Raw genomic sequence first — 13334 nt, 5'->3', positions numbered from 1 at the left:
CACATATATACACTCAGCTACATATTGAACTGATATGGATAGACATAATAGACAGACAAACAGATAAATAGAGAGATAAAGATATATATATATATGCATACATCAATGTTTAATAGTCTGTAATTTTGTCAGCACTTTCATTCTACCTATGTGAATATATTTTAGTTAATGGTCTTTGTCAGTTGATGTTGTGAAATCATTTGGCAGCCAACCTGGTGATGAGCCTTTTTGCCCTTAAATACACTCATCCTCACATACAAGACACACTAAATCTGTTTCTAATCCTGTACTTGAAGTATTTTCCAGATTTCTTCAACTTTCCTGAACTTATGTACTGTCAGGCAACATCTCTGATAGACCAAAGTCATCTGCAGCTTCAACTAGGGAATAAATTCAGGAAACATTTATTAAGCTCCTATTGTATGTCCTCCATCCCCTACATTACTTTGAGGTCCATTCAAACTGTTCTTCTAATTTCTCCTTGTATATGATGTTCCATTTCCCCTTGATACGCCTTTGTCTTGTCTTTGTTTCATTCTTGTAGTACTCTCCCTTCTCACATCTGCCTCATAGAATCTTAAATTTCCTTCAAGTCTCAGCTTGTGTCAACTTGTACCTGAAGCCTTTCCTAATTCCTAATCCTCTCGGAGACATTTTCTATCTATATAACACTGGGTAAGTCAACAAATCACTTTTAGCCTCGGTTTCCTCATCTGTAAAATGGGGAGAACAGTAGCATCTACCATAAAGGATCAAATGACATAATATGTGTACATCTGTTTGCATACTGTTTTGATCATTGGTCAGTCTTGTTCAGTTATTAGTGACTCTTCAGGATCTCATTTGGGATTTTCTTGGCAGATACTGGGAGTGGTTTGCCTTTTTCCTTCTCCAGCTCGTTTTACAGATGAGGAAACTGAGGCAAACAAGGTTATATGACTTGCCCAACGGTCACGCAAGTAGTAAATGTCTAGAACCAGATTTGAGCTTAGAAAGATGAATCTTCTTGACTTGTACACCTAGCTCACCCTTACATACATCAAAGATCTATATAAATGTTATTACTAGAAATCTGGTCTCTACCACTGCCAGTGCCTTCTCTCTGAGATTACCGGCATTCACACTGTATATGTCTTGTTTATTCATGTTAATACCCCTGTTTGAATGGGTACTACTTGAGGGCAGAGATAGATAGCTCTTTGTGTATTCCTGGCATTTAGCATAGTATCTGGCACACAGTAGGCACTTAATAAATTTTTATTGACTTATCGACTCAGTTATAGTGCCCAAGTGATTCCTGTCCCATCCTCCAGGAAGTTAACATTTTTTATCTCATCCTTTTGAGTGGTAATTCCCATTTGTGATTATGCTGTTCATGTGACTTAGCACTGAGTAGGATGTGGGTATCCAATAGAATGGTAGCTGTTTGAAACTTAGGAGTGTTTCCACTCATTTCTTTGCATCCCCAGTTTCTAGGACACTACCCATCACATAGTAGGCTCTTAAAATGCTTATCAACTTAAACTATGTTGAATTTCTTGCTTCTTCTTGGAGATCAGCATTAAAAACATAGATTATTATGGAAAGATCAATAATGATGACCTCCGAAGACATAGCTTGGAACCCTGATTCTGCTTTTTAACATCTGTGCAACCTTGGACGTGTGACTTTCTTTATCTGGATCATAATTTCTTCTCCAAAATAAGAGAATTGGACTATGTTATTTCTAAATTCCCTTCTAGTTGGAAATCCTACAATATTGGCCATCTAGATGTCAATCTGATGATATTATAGAACTGAAGTTATCTGGATTCTTTTTTTGAAGTGAGTGGATGTTAGTAACTCAATACTCTTGGACAGAGTCCAAGGCAGACTTACCTTTTATGAAACACCCTCATTAGTACAGTTCATTTCAATGCTCTCTATTGGCATCCAAGTGTTTCTGCTTTTGTTTTGTGGGACTCCCCAGGCATGTCCATTTTCCAGCTTTCCTCTCAGACCTGACTGCCTCAGGCTGTCATCTGGAGATTGTGAGCAGTGGTTGGGAGCATGGAGCTTAGGGGATCTCACTGCTTCTCACCTAGGTCCCTGCAGAGGTGGGGTAGTTGGTACAGAAGGAAAAAGTGATAAGAGAAATGCCAGCCAAGGACCTGGGAATGTAGACACAGGTACTCATTGTCCAAGGAGAGTCTTTGCCAAGAAAATACTGCCTAGTGGAGCTCTACTGGGGGGATTGGCAGCCATTGTATGGAGACTCAGAGACAAAGCCCACTGACCTCAAAGTCAGATGAACCATTTTCAATACCAAATTCTTTACATCTTTATCTGAATCAAATCTCCTCTGTCTCTCTAAATGAATCAGTCATTTTTAAAAAAATTTTTTTTATTTTTAATTCATGAAAAAATAAGCACTTTCCTAACAGTAGAATAATTAAAAGATGATTGCACATGACACTGCAAACCTTTTATGTACAACTTATATAACTCCATTATTTTTTAATCCCTTTACTCTTAATATGTATTTGCATAAATACAGGCCCATAGGCTTCATTTTCATTCTAGGGGAGGTAGGAAGGCCCATTTTGAGAGACACAGAGACAGACAGGCAGACAGACAGAGACAGAGACAGAAAGAGAGAGAGAGAGAGAGAGAGAGAGAGAGAGAGAGAGAGAGAGAGAGAGAAGAGAGAGAGAGAGAGAGAGAGAGAGAGAAAAGAGAGAGACAGAGACAGAGAGAGAGAGAGACAGAGAGAGAGAGAGACAGAGACAGAGGAAAGAATGGAAGAAGGGAAGAAGGGATGGAGGGAGACAGAGACAGAGACAGATAGACAAGAGGTAGAGACAGACAGAGATAGAGAGAAAGCAAGGGAGATACAGAAATAGATGAAGACAGAAATAGCCAATTTGGAACATTTCGCCAAATGGAGAGGAGGTCTCATTTTCTTTGGAGAAAACATTCTCTGAAGAATATTCAAATCCTGATTTAGAAGATATCCCTAAGATCCTGGGCTTATTCCTCTGTCTTAGAAGGATTTCTGATCTGACATTGAGAAGTCATAGACCTATGTCTCCTATAACATGGTAAAGATGGGAGTTCCTCACATTGGCTACTTCCAAATAAAATAGGAAATCTTATCACTCATGCTATGTGTTATCTTCAAAGAATACAAAGTAGCCAAAAGGAGGTGATCACCCAACTGTCCTTTGCCATATATGGTCAGACCATACCTGCAGATCTACATATTATTTTCAATTTTGGGGGGCACATTTTAGGAAGGAAATTGATAAAGTGAAATTTTCCCAGAAGGAAGGAACCAGAATGACGAAGATTGGTTGAGGAACTGGGAGTGTTTAATCTGGAGAAGGGAAGACTTAGGGGAGAAGTAGTAGTTCCCTTCAAATATTAGAAGGGCTGTTCTTTAGTAGAATGATTTTGTTTTGGTCCATCTCTGTGATTTCATCAGCATAGGGAAGCTTCCATATGGAAACTCTGTCTACAGAATCATTTTATAATTTTGTCTGTACCTTATGACCTTAAAGAATTGTCTGGGTAATTAAGAAAATGACTTACCCGTGGTTACATAGTATGCATGAGAGGCAAGATTGAATTCAGCACATTTTGAATCCATGTTTTGGCCTTGGAGACATGTTGTCTCTCAAAAAAAAAAAAAAAAAAGTGACTCACTATTCTTAGCCACAAAAAGCAGAACTGGAATCACTGTGGGAAAGCTAGGGGTCAAAATTCAGAGAGCAAGAAAATTTTCTCAATAGAGAAAGGAGATGCAGGGCTCCAGAAGTGCTGTCTACCAGCAGAGTTGGACAACATTGATTTAAATGCCCACTGTGCAAAGCACAGTCCTAGGCACCAGGGGAGATACAATCCCAAGAACAGCAGCCAGACTGAGAGCCAGAAAAACTCAGGATAAGCAAATGAACTAAGAATATTTAGTGCTGACTTCTGTAGGGTCCTTTAATTTTGCCCCCTTACTTTCTCAGCAGGGTAGGTAGGGCTGATGATTTCAAAGCTCTACAGTTTATACTTAGGACAGGGAGCATTGTCTCTTGGCTGCTAAAATCATTAGCATTAGCCTGTATTTAACTTTTTTCTGTTACCCATTCATGGATGCACTCAAGTAACTGATTCATTAAGAGATAGTCACAAGGGTAATGACCTACTTAAAGAAGTAGTAAGCTCCCCATACCTGAAGGTATTCAAAGAACCTCAAAGAGAGAGGATCTCTGTTCACATATAGATTGGACAAATTGGCTTTTCAGGTTCTTTCAGTCTATGAAATTCAGTTCGCAGCATCATAGATTAAAGCTGGAAAGGAACTTCAGAATCAGTCTAAATCTTTAATTTTACTGATGATGAAACTGAGATGTATTATAAGCTAAATCCTTTGGCTAAGGTCATATAACTAGTAACCACACCATCATCATCATCAACAACAATAATATTAATAGTAATAATAAATAGAATTTAAATAATGTTTTAAGGTTTGCTAAATGCTTTGCAAATATTTCATTTTATCATAACAATATTGGGAGGCAAGTACCATTATGATTACCATTTTACAGATAAGAAAAAGAAGCTGAGGGAGATTAAGTGATCTTAAGATTCCAGCTATTAAGTGTCTGATTCCTGATCCCTGATTCAGTATTCTATCTATTGTTCCATCTAATAGACTGATGGGAGCAAATAAAAATCTGATTTTTTAAAAACTAGTATTCTTTTCATTGCACCAAATTATGAAATTTCACAGTCTCTGTTTAAGTGCAGAAAAGCAGATTTTGGCATCAGAGAAAATTTTTCCAACCAATGAGATCTGTCCAAAATAAGAATGGACTGCTAATGAGAGAGTGAGTCCTCCATTAGTGGACATAATCAAACAGAGGCAGCATGATTCTTTTGCTGGGGTTGCTTTCAAAAGGATTTCTTTTCAGATACAGCTTGCACTCACTAGCAATTGAGGACCTTTCCAGCTCCAACATTTTATGCTTTTACTCTGTATCTCTCTTGTTTCTCTTCCAGCATACTCCCACACTTCTCCCTGTCTCTTTCCCCATTAAACTTTGCAGTCCCTGCCAATGATGGTTTCTCCATTTCTAAGCTATCAATTTTATGGACTCCCCCCCACCCCCGATCTATTTTCCAAATGTATTTAGGTTTATCATTTAACTGCTACAGCAGGAGATGGATGAGAATATATCATTTATCTAAATGTATGTACTCTTAGGTGGTCCAAATTAGCTCTAGGAATGGGAAAGGAGAAGCCAGACCAACTTTTGGAGAAAATGCAAACTTTCCTTCTTCCTCCCTTGACTCCATGTCACAGCTTAGGTGTTTGTGGGAGAGAGACCCCCTTACTCCTCCTTGAGAAGTGCCAGTGATTCTTTTGCTTGCTGAACAGAGGCATTATTATAAAGGTTAAAAAAAAAGTATTTAAGCTGCATAAGGACAGAATCTTTCTAAAGCTCTAGTCCTTTATATGCATTATTAGTAAAGTAAGGGACTGAATTAGTTCCACAGCTGCATTGCCCACTCCATTTTCCTGACCTGCAGTGATGTAGAGGTGGTGAATACATTATCCTTGAGAATATAGTAATAATTTTCCTAGGTCAGGAATAGAGAAGGTTATCTGTTTAGAAGATGAAGAAAGAAGGAACAAGGTAGGTTGGTGCTATTGGACATAAAATATTTTGTCTTTGGCTACAACAGTGAGTGCAAGAACTATTGTTGATCTTTTCATTCTAGAAGAGAATCATTATTGATTGGTGATATCATGATGTGCAAGTGTATTTAAGTGAGGAAGAGGTGCACAGTCACCTGCTTCACTTTCTCCTCTGGAGCCATTTGGGTCTGGTAGCAAGATGTAGTTCAGGATGGCTGGAGATGGCCCTGGATACAGGGGGAGAATTTGCCCTTTTTAAGCTAAGGTTCTTCCCAAGTCTCAGTTTGACTGAGGCAATGCCATCAGTTGTTAGGGTTAGTAAGAAATGAGGCAGAAGATGACCTCTTTTACCTAGTCAAAAAAAAATCAATCTGGGAAGGGAAGATTTTCAGGGTTTCTGGCCAAAACAGAAACAATTTTCAGCCAATCAGGGCCAAACAATGACCAACTGAGGCTTGACTTATAACTTATTGTTGGCCAATCAATAAGAGCCAGAGTAATTTGTATTTAAGATGTGGTCCTTAAAAGAAATCTAGCTCCTAAACTCTAAAGTATCGTGTGAGGTTTCAGCAATGAAAATTTATATTCCTTTGGGCAGAGCACCCACATGTTAGGGTATGATACTCTTTGTACATAGAAAGGAGGAACTGTGTAGCCCAAATAGCTAATTCTAATTGAGTGCCCAGTGGGGCAGCTTTTACTCCTACTCACAGAGATTGTTGTTTGACTTTTGTTTTTGAAGGGAGGTAATGTCATGATATACAAGGGAATTGGATTTAAGTGAAGGAGGGCTGTGCAAAGTCACCAGCTTTACTTTCCCTTCACAGCCATGGGGTTCAGTGGTATGATATAGAAATCAAAGAATGGATTAAGAGAAAGGTTGCATAAGGGTGGGACTTCAAAGGTAAAAGAGCTGAAAGGCTGAAATTCTTGGAATCATAGAATTGGAAGAAATCATCCAGTTCAGTCCATTGCCCTATGGTAGAAATCCCCTCTGTCTTCCAATAGTAGTTGTGCATGCCTGGTATATATAATGATAAGAGCTCACTATCTTCTAAGGCAGGCCATTTTAAATTTGGATAGCTCTGATTGTTAGGAAGATTTGATTTAGTTAGAAGCAAACTCTTGGCTCTTGGAAGTTTCAATTAATCTAGCATTTATTATTATCTATAATTCAGCAAGCATTTATTTAGTGCCTAATATTTTCTAGGAACTAAGATAAGCACTGGAGATGCAAAGAAAGGCAAAAGAAGCTAAAAAGACAAAAATAAAACAATGCCCCAGCTCTTGACCCTATGGAACTTACATTTGATTGGGGAAGGCAACAGTTACATAGATGTAAGGAACTTCGGTACGGAAGATGAAATGACAATGGATGAAAAACAGCCAGAACTCTTATTTTGTCTGGGAATAGAGTGTATGAAGGGGAAGTAATGTATGATAAGCCTGGAAAAGTAGGCTGAGACTAGGTTGAGTGAGAATTTTAAATGCTATAGAGAAAAATTATTTTATCCTAATTGTAACGGGGAACTGTGGAGATTTATTGATTCTGGGAGTAACATGCTAGTTCTGAACTTTAGAAAATCCCTTTGGGAATTCCATGGAAGTTGGATTGAAGATGGGAGAATCTTTCACCCATCACTCTAAATTCTACCCTCGGGAGCCAACTGGACAAGGGTAATTCCACCTTCACATGCTAGTCCTTCAAATACTTGCAGAGATATCTCTGTCTCCTCTTTTACAGGTAAAAAGAGATATAGTTCTTTCAAATGCTTCTTGCTGTGTCATGGTTTTCAGGAGCCTCACCAACCCATTTGGATACTGCCTTTCAATTCAACAACACTCCAATGTATCACTGATATCAGCAGAGGAAATGTTCTTTCCGGTGTTCCCTACCTATCCTCTGCAATACACTAGTCAATGAAAGCCTATAGGGTGCCATGGATCTCAACTTGTCATTGCTCTTAGAATGTGGTTTTACAAATGACAGAGGACAAAGGGATAATCTCCTCTTTCATTCTGTTCATTCTGTTTAAATGAAAATAGCTTTATATCACATTAGCTTTTCTGGCTGCTATATCAAACCGTTGACCATTTGGTCCATTAGCCCCCTCATATCTTTTTCATATAAACTATTTCATACAAACTTAACCATTCTTTCCCCCATCTTATAAGTAAGAGAAAAGTCTTCCAGATAAGAATAAGAAACTACATGTCCTGAGAATGTCAGATATTGAGTACTGGGAAATATGGAGTGATAAACTCTTCTGTTTTTTTTTTTTTAAGCATTTCTTTGTATCTTAGCTTAGTGATTGACACATACTAGGCACTTGATAAATGTTTATTGACTTACCTGTTTCCTAAATTCAGGAATTTTGTCTACTATGATTTGAGCTGAGACATAAATCTCCAGCCTTGTAATATCACAGGACTGCATACTCTTGCTGCAGACTCTCTATTTTGTTTCATACAAATGACAAGATGGTGCAATGGGGAGAGTTATGAACTTAGAGTAAGGAGAAGTCTAGGTTTAAATCCTGCCTCTGATATGAACTATCTATGCCATTGTGACAAAATCAGTCTTTGAGCCTCAGTTTCCTCAGATGCAAATTAGAGAAATTTGAGGTCAAATGAAAATATGCTTGGTAAGTCTTAAAACATTACATAAATATCAACTATTATGTTACATACAGAAATTTTTAGGCCGTGCTTTATTTTTTTTTCCAAATTTCCTTGTTTCTGCTTCATTTCTTGGGATATTCCATTCTTTCAGACCCTGGTGATGACCACCATTGATAATTCTGTCAAGATATTTTAAACACCAAGTGTTCAGTGTATTTAATTCCTATTTGTCATACACACACACACACACACACACACACACACACACTTTATAAGCATCTGCCCTTTTCTCATTTAGAATAAACTTCTTGAGGGCAGAAACTATTTTATCTTTGTTCCCCCAATAAAAATCACAGTACTTTGTACAAACATAATAAGCACTTATTAGGTATTTGTTAAGTGATCAATTTCATGACAAAATAAGTGAGGGAAATCCTATGAGAACTGAAACTATGAAGATAGAGCTGTACAAGAGCAAAATTATAATGTAGGGAAATCAGGGTGTCTTGTCCCATTCTCCAACCTCCCTTCCTTGTTCTGTGTTATATTTCTCCTACTTTGAATTGTTCCTAGAAGGGATTGGGGATGATCTTTAATTATTTTATTTATATTTATTTTATTTGTATCTCTAGTGCTTGGTACTGTTAGGCATTGGATATGTTGGGTTCATAGCAACCCCCTTCTTCCTTGCCATAAGGACTGGAAATTGAGTTTTACACACCATTGTGTCATAAACTCCAGATGCCTTATCTCAGTCCTTGCTAGAATAATTCCCCCTCCTTTTGATTATTGCCCTCTCCTCACTTTCTCCTGTCCTTAACCTTTTGATTTTGATCCCTATCCTGTTAGGATTAAGTTATGATCCTTTCTTGGAATTATGGCTTGTCCATCCTCCTAGTGACTTTGCCCCATTTTGCTGCTTTTGTTTCCCCTAGTTAGCTAAAACTCTATATAAGTTCCTTGCCTCAGTTCATCTGGGCTGAATGCTTTGGAGGAGGGTCCCATTCAGTCAGCTAGCCTCAACTCTCCACATTAAAATAAAAAAACTAATCTGTCTGCCTCAATCTCTCTGGTATTACATACAGTACAATGCTTGTATATGGTATGTAATTAATAATGCTTTATTCATTCATTCCTAGAACTTCACCCAGTACTCAGATTGTCCTTTGAATTAGGCTGAGAACAATCTTCCCCTATCACCTCATACTTTTCCTTCAACACCCTCAACAATCAAAGAGCAGGCTGTTTTTGCCTCTCCCCAACCCTGGCCTCTTCTAATCCCAAGATTGGAAGGAAGCTTGCCTAACATTTAGTAAGTGCTTAATAAATGCTTGATGATTGATTGATTGCTAATTCCCCCAGGCTCTGGCTCTGATGGTCTTCTTAATGTCCATGAATGGGTTACATATTTGCATTACAAAGCCAAATGGATTCTTTTAACTCTGATTCTAATGGACTCTCAGATACTGTGACAGGGTTATTAGGGAAATTTTAGGTTCTGTTCCCTACTCCTCTAATTTCACCATGTATTTTGTGCACTGGGTCTTTGTAAGGACCAGTAGAGTAGAAACTACTCTGCCAAAGTAGCTTTTTTGTGCCTAAATTATACAGATCGTTGTTTCCCATCCTTTAGTTCCCCTCAGTCTGGCTGGACTGCATTCATCGAGGAAAATGAGACATTTGAGCTTCTGTATTCCAGGTCAGAAAATCCAGGCTGGACAGGAATGTGCATCTGTGTATTCTCTGCCCTGGAAGCCTCTCTGCTTTTTTCTGAAGAGTACCCCTGTGCCAGGAGCAAATGATGAAGGGCATGTAGCCTTTATCAGCTGTTTCCCCTCCCTTAAACTTCTTACAAGAGGAGAAATCAGGTCAGAGCCACAGCTTGGAGAAAGGGGTATGGACTGGAATTTAAATTTCTGTATGTTTTGGTCAATCAATCAACAGTGAGAAGCAGCTGCAGAAAAATCACTGAACCTACAGTTCACAGTATCATTATAGCTAGAAGGAACCTGAGAGATTTGTAAAGGCAGGCATGGAGGGTGGTGGAAATATCACTAGGGATGGTGAAGACATACCTCTGAATCCGTCTCGAAATGCTTCCTAGATGCATGGCGCTGAGTAAGTTTCTTAATCTTTGTCAGCCCCAGTTTCCCCATCCGTAAAATTGGGATGATAATAGTCATAGCACCTACCAGCTCATTGTGAAGATTGAAGGAGATGTTTGTCAAGTGCTTTGTAAATCTTTGAGTGAGTGCCTTCTAACTACCAGTTATTATTCTGATCTCACAGATGAAGAAACAGAGATCTAGAAAAATAAAATGATTTGACCAATGTCAAATGGATAACAAGTGACAGCTACAATATGCATTTATTAAGCACTTACTGTGTACCAAACACTAAGAATACAAAGAAAGGCAAAAATGTGGTCCCTGGTCTCAAAGAGCTTACACTTTAATGGCAAAAAATAGTACTATAAGATGTATACAGTGTAAATGGGAGGTAATCTCAGAAGCATTAGCAATGGGTGAGGCTTGAAGGGGCAGGAAAGACTTCATGCAGAAGGTGGAATTTTTGCTGAGTCTTAAAGCCAAAGCCAGGATACCAGTTTGGATCTCTTGATGTATTCCATTACTCCATTGTTCATTCCATTCCATTAATCTTCACCCCTAGTTTTAAATCCCAGAACTGGCTCCTCTACTTTCTAATTCTGTGATTCTGGGCAATCTTGCATCATTGTCATCATGATGATAATGATCATCATTTCTCCTCCCTCACCTGTATCTTCATTGTCCAGCTTGCACTAAGCTAGAATACTGACCCCCCCCCAATTTTAACCCCTCTCTGAGATAACCCAAAGCTTCCCTCTTACCCCTTTCCTATTAGTCATTGATTTGGGACCATTTAAACTGCCAATGTTTCCTGAGATCCATGGGGTCTTACTCTTTACCCTGCCATTTTGGCTGCTATACTCCAAGTATCACCTGACCTTTCCATCTGCCTGAAATGGAACCCTTCTCTCTGTGTTCTCTCCCCTTATTAGAATGTAAACTCCTTGAATTAAGAGACTGCCATGTCTTTCTCTTTGGGGTTTAGCATAGTGTCTTGTTGACAGCAAGTGCCTAATAAATGTTCATTCATTTATTCATTCATTGCAGTGGGGAGAGGAGGACTCAAGGAGCCAAGCAGAGAGACTGTCATAATCTCAAAGGGAGAGATCCCTTCCCCAACTACAGACCCCAGGCCAATAGACATTCTCTCTAACTTTGCTAGCACATCCTAGCTTCCTTAATGAAAATACAGCAATAAACACATGCACAGAATGATTGTGCTGCCATATGGACCATATATCACCCAAACTCTGACAGTAATTCTGGTACAATAAAAGGATTCCTTTCTACCAAGAGTTCATATCTGCCTCTTCTAAAACATTAGACTAGATTTACCAGGACTACATTTTGTTTATATTATTCATCAACAGCTCCCACTGCTCAGGGAGATAGCTAATGGAAAGAAGGCAGAAAGATGCATTGGACTTAACTCTGGGTGCCGTAAGACTTGAGTTCCAATCCCATATAAGCCAGTTGGGCCAATCCATTCCTGCTCTGCACCTCAGAGTCTCCCTCTGGGAAACCAGGACGTTGCCCTCAATGAGGCTCTTTTTGAAACAGTTATTATAAAATGACAGATCTTCAATAGGTAGGGCTTCCATTCTTTTCTTTTTTTTTTTTTTATTTAATAGCCTTTTATTTACAGGATATATACATGGCTAACTTTACAGCATTAACAATTGCCAAACCTCTTGTTCCAATTTTTCACCTCTTACCCCCCCCCACCCCCTCCCCTAAATGGCAGGATGACCAGTAGATGTTAAATATATTAAAATATAACTTAGATACACAATAAGTATACATGACCAAAACATTATTTTGCTGTACAAAAAGAATCAGACTCTGAATTATTGTACAATTAGCTTGTGAAGGAAATCAAAAATGCAGGTGTGCATAAATATAGGGATTGGGAATTCAATGTAATGGTTTTTAGTCATCTCCCAGAGTTCTTTTTCTGGGTATAGCTAGTTCAGTTCATTACTGCTCCATTAGAAATGATTTGGTTGATCTCGTTGCTGAGGATGGCCTGATCCATCAGAACTGGTCATCATCTAGTATTGTTGTTGAAGTATATAATGAGCTCCTGGTCCTGCTCATTTCACTCAGCATCAGTTCGTGTAAGTCTCTCCAGGCCTTTCTGAAATCATCCTGTTGGTCATTTCTTACAGAACAGTAATATTCCATAATTTTCATATACCACAATTTATTCAGCCATTCTCCAACTGATGGACATCCATTCAGTTTCCAGTTTCTAGCCACTACAAAAAGGGCTGCCACAAACATTCGTGCACATACAGGTCCCTTTCCCTTCTTTATAATCTCTTTGGGATATAATCCCAGTAGTAACACTGCTGGATCAAAGGGTATGCACAGTTTGATAACTTTTTGAGCATAGTTCCAAACTACTCTCCAAAATGGTTGGATTCGTTCACAACTCCACCAACAATGAATCAATGTCCCAGTTTTCCCACATCCCCTCCAACAATCATCATTATTTTTTCCTGTCATCTTAGCCAATCTGACAGGTGTGTAGTGGTATCTTAGAGTTGTCTTAATTTGCATTTCTCTGATTAATAATGACTTGGCTTCCATTCTTTTCATTGTATCCCTAGCATCTGGCACAATGCTGGCACATAGCAGGGACTTAATAATGTTTGTTGAATGAAGGAATAACATTTTATTTCTCAGTATTTTCAGGAATAGGATCTGGATGTTTGAAATTAAATATACAATGGAGATGGGTCTGTCTTTTATAATAATTTATAGTGGAATCAAGGTGGAATAGCAGAGTAAGTTGCTGAAGCAAAAGGAATTGGGGGATAATCCAGGTGAGAGAAATCTGTGTTAACAAACACTTGGTGTCAAGGATGAGTAAGTAATGGTCATCACCATACTATCCTCTGGACCGATCCCACTGGAAGGATTGGGTTCAC

General features: G+C 38.6%; 1 protein-coding gene across 1 annotated transcript in view; it reads left to right on the top strand.

Moving 5' to 3' along the window:
• Window positions 1-13334, top strand: part of CSMD2 (CUB and Sushi multiple domains 2) — a 994819-nt gene that overhangs the window by 96785 nt on the left and 884700 nt on the right. The gene's annotated exons all lie outside the window — the stretch shown is intronic.

Source organism: Sarcophilus harrisii, chromosome 3, assembly GCF_902635505.1.
Source record: "Sarcophilus harrisii chromosome 3, mSarHar1.11, whole genome shotgun sequence".
NCBI lineage: Eukaryota > Metazoa > Chordata > Mammalia > Dasyuromorphia > Dasyuridae > Sarcophilus > Sarcophilus harrisii.
Note: the sequence above shows the minus strand (reverse complement) of the source record. Positions and strands in the feature narration are given on the sequence as shown.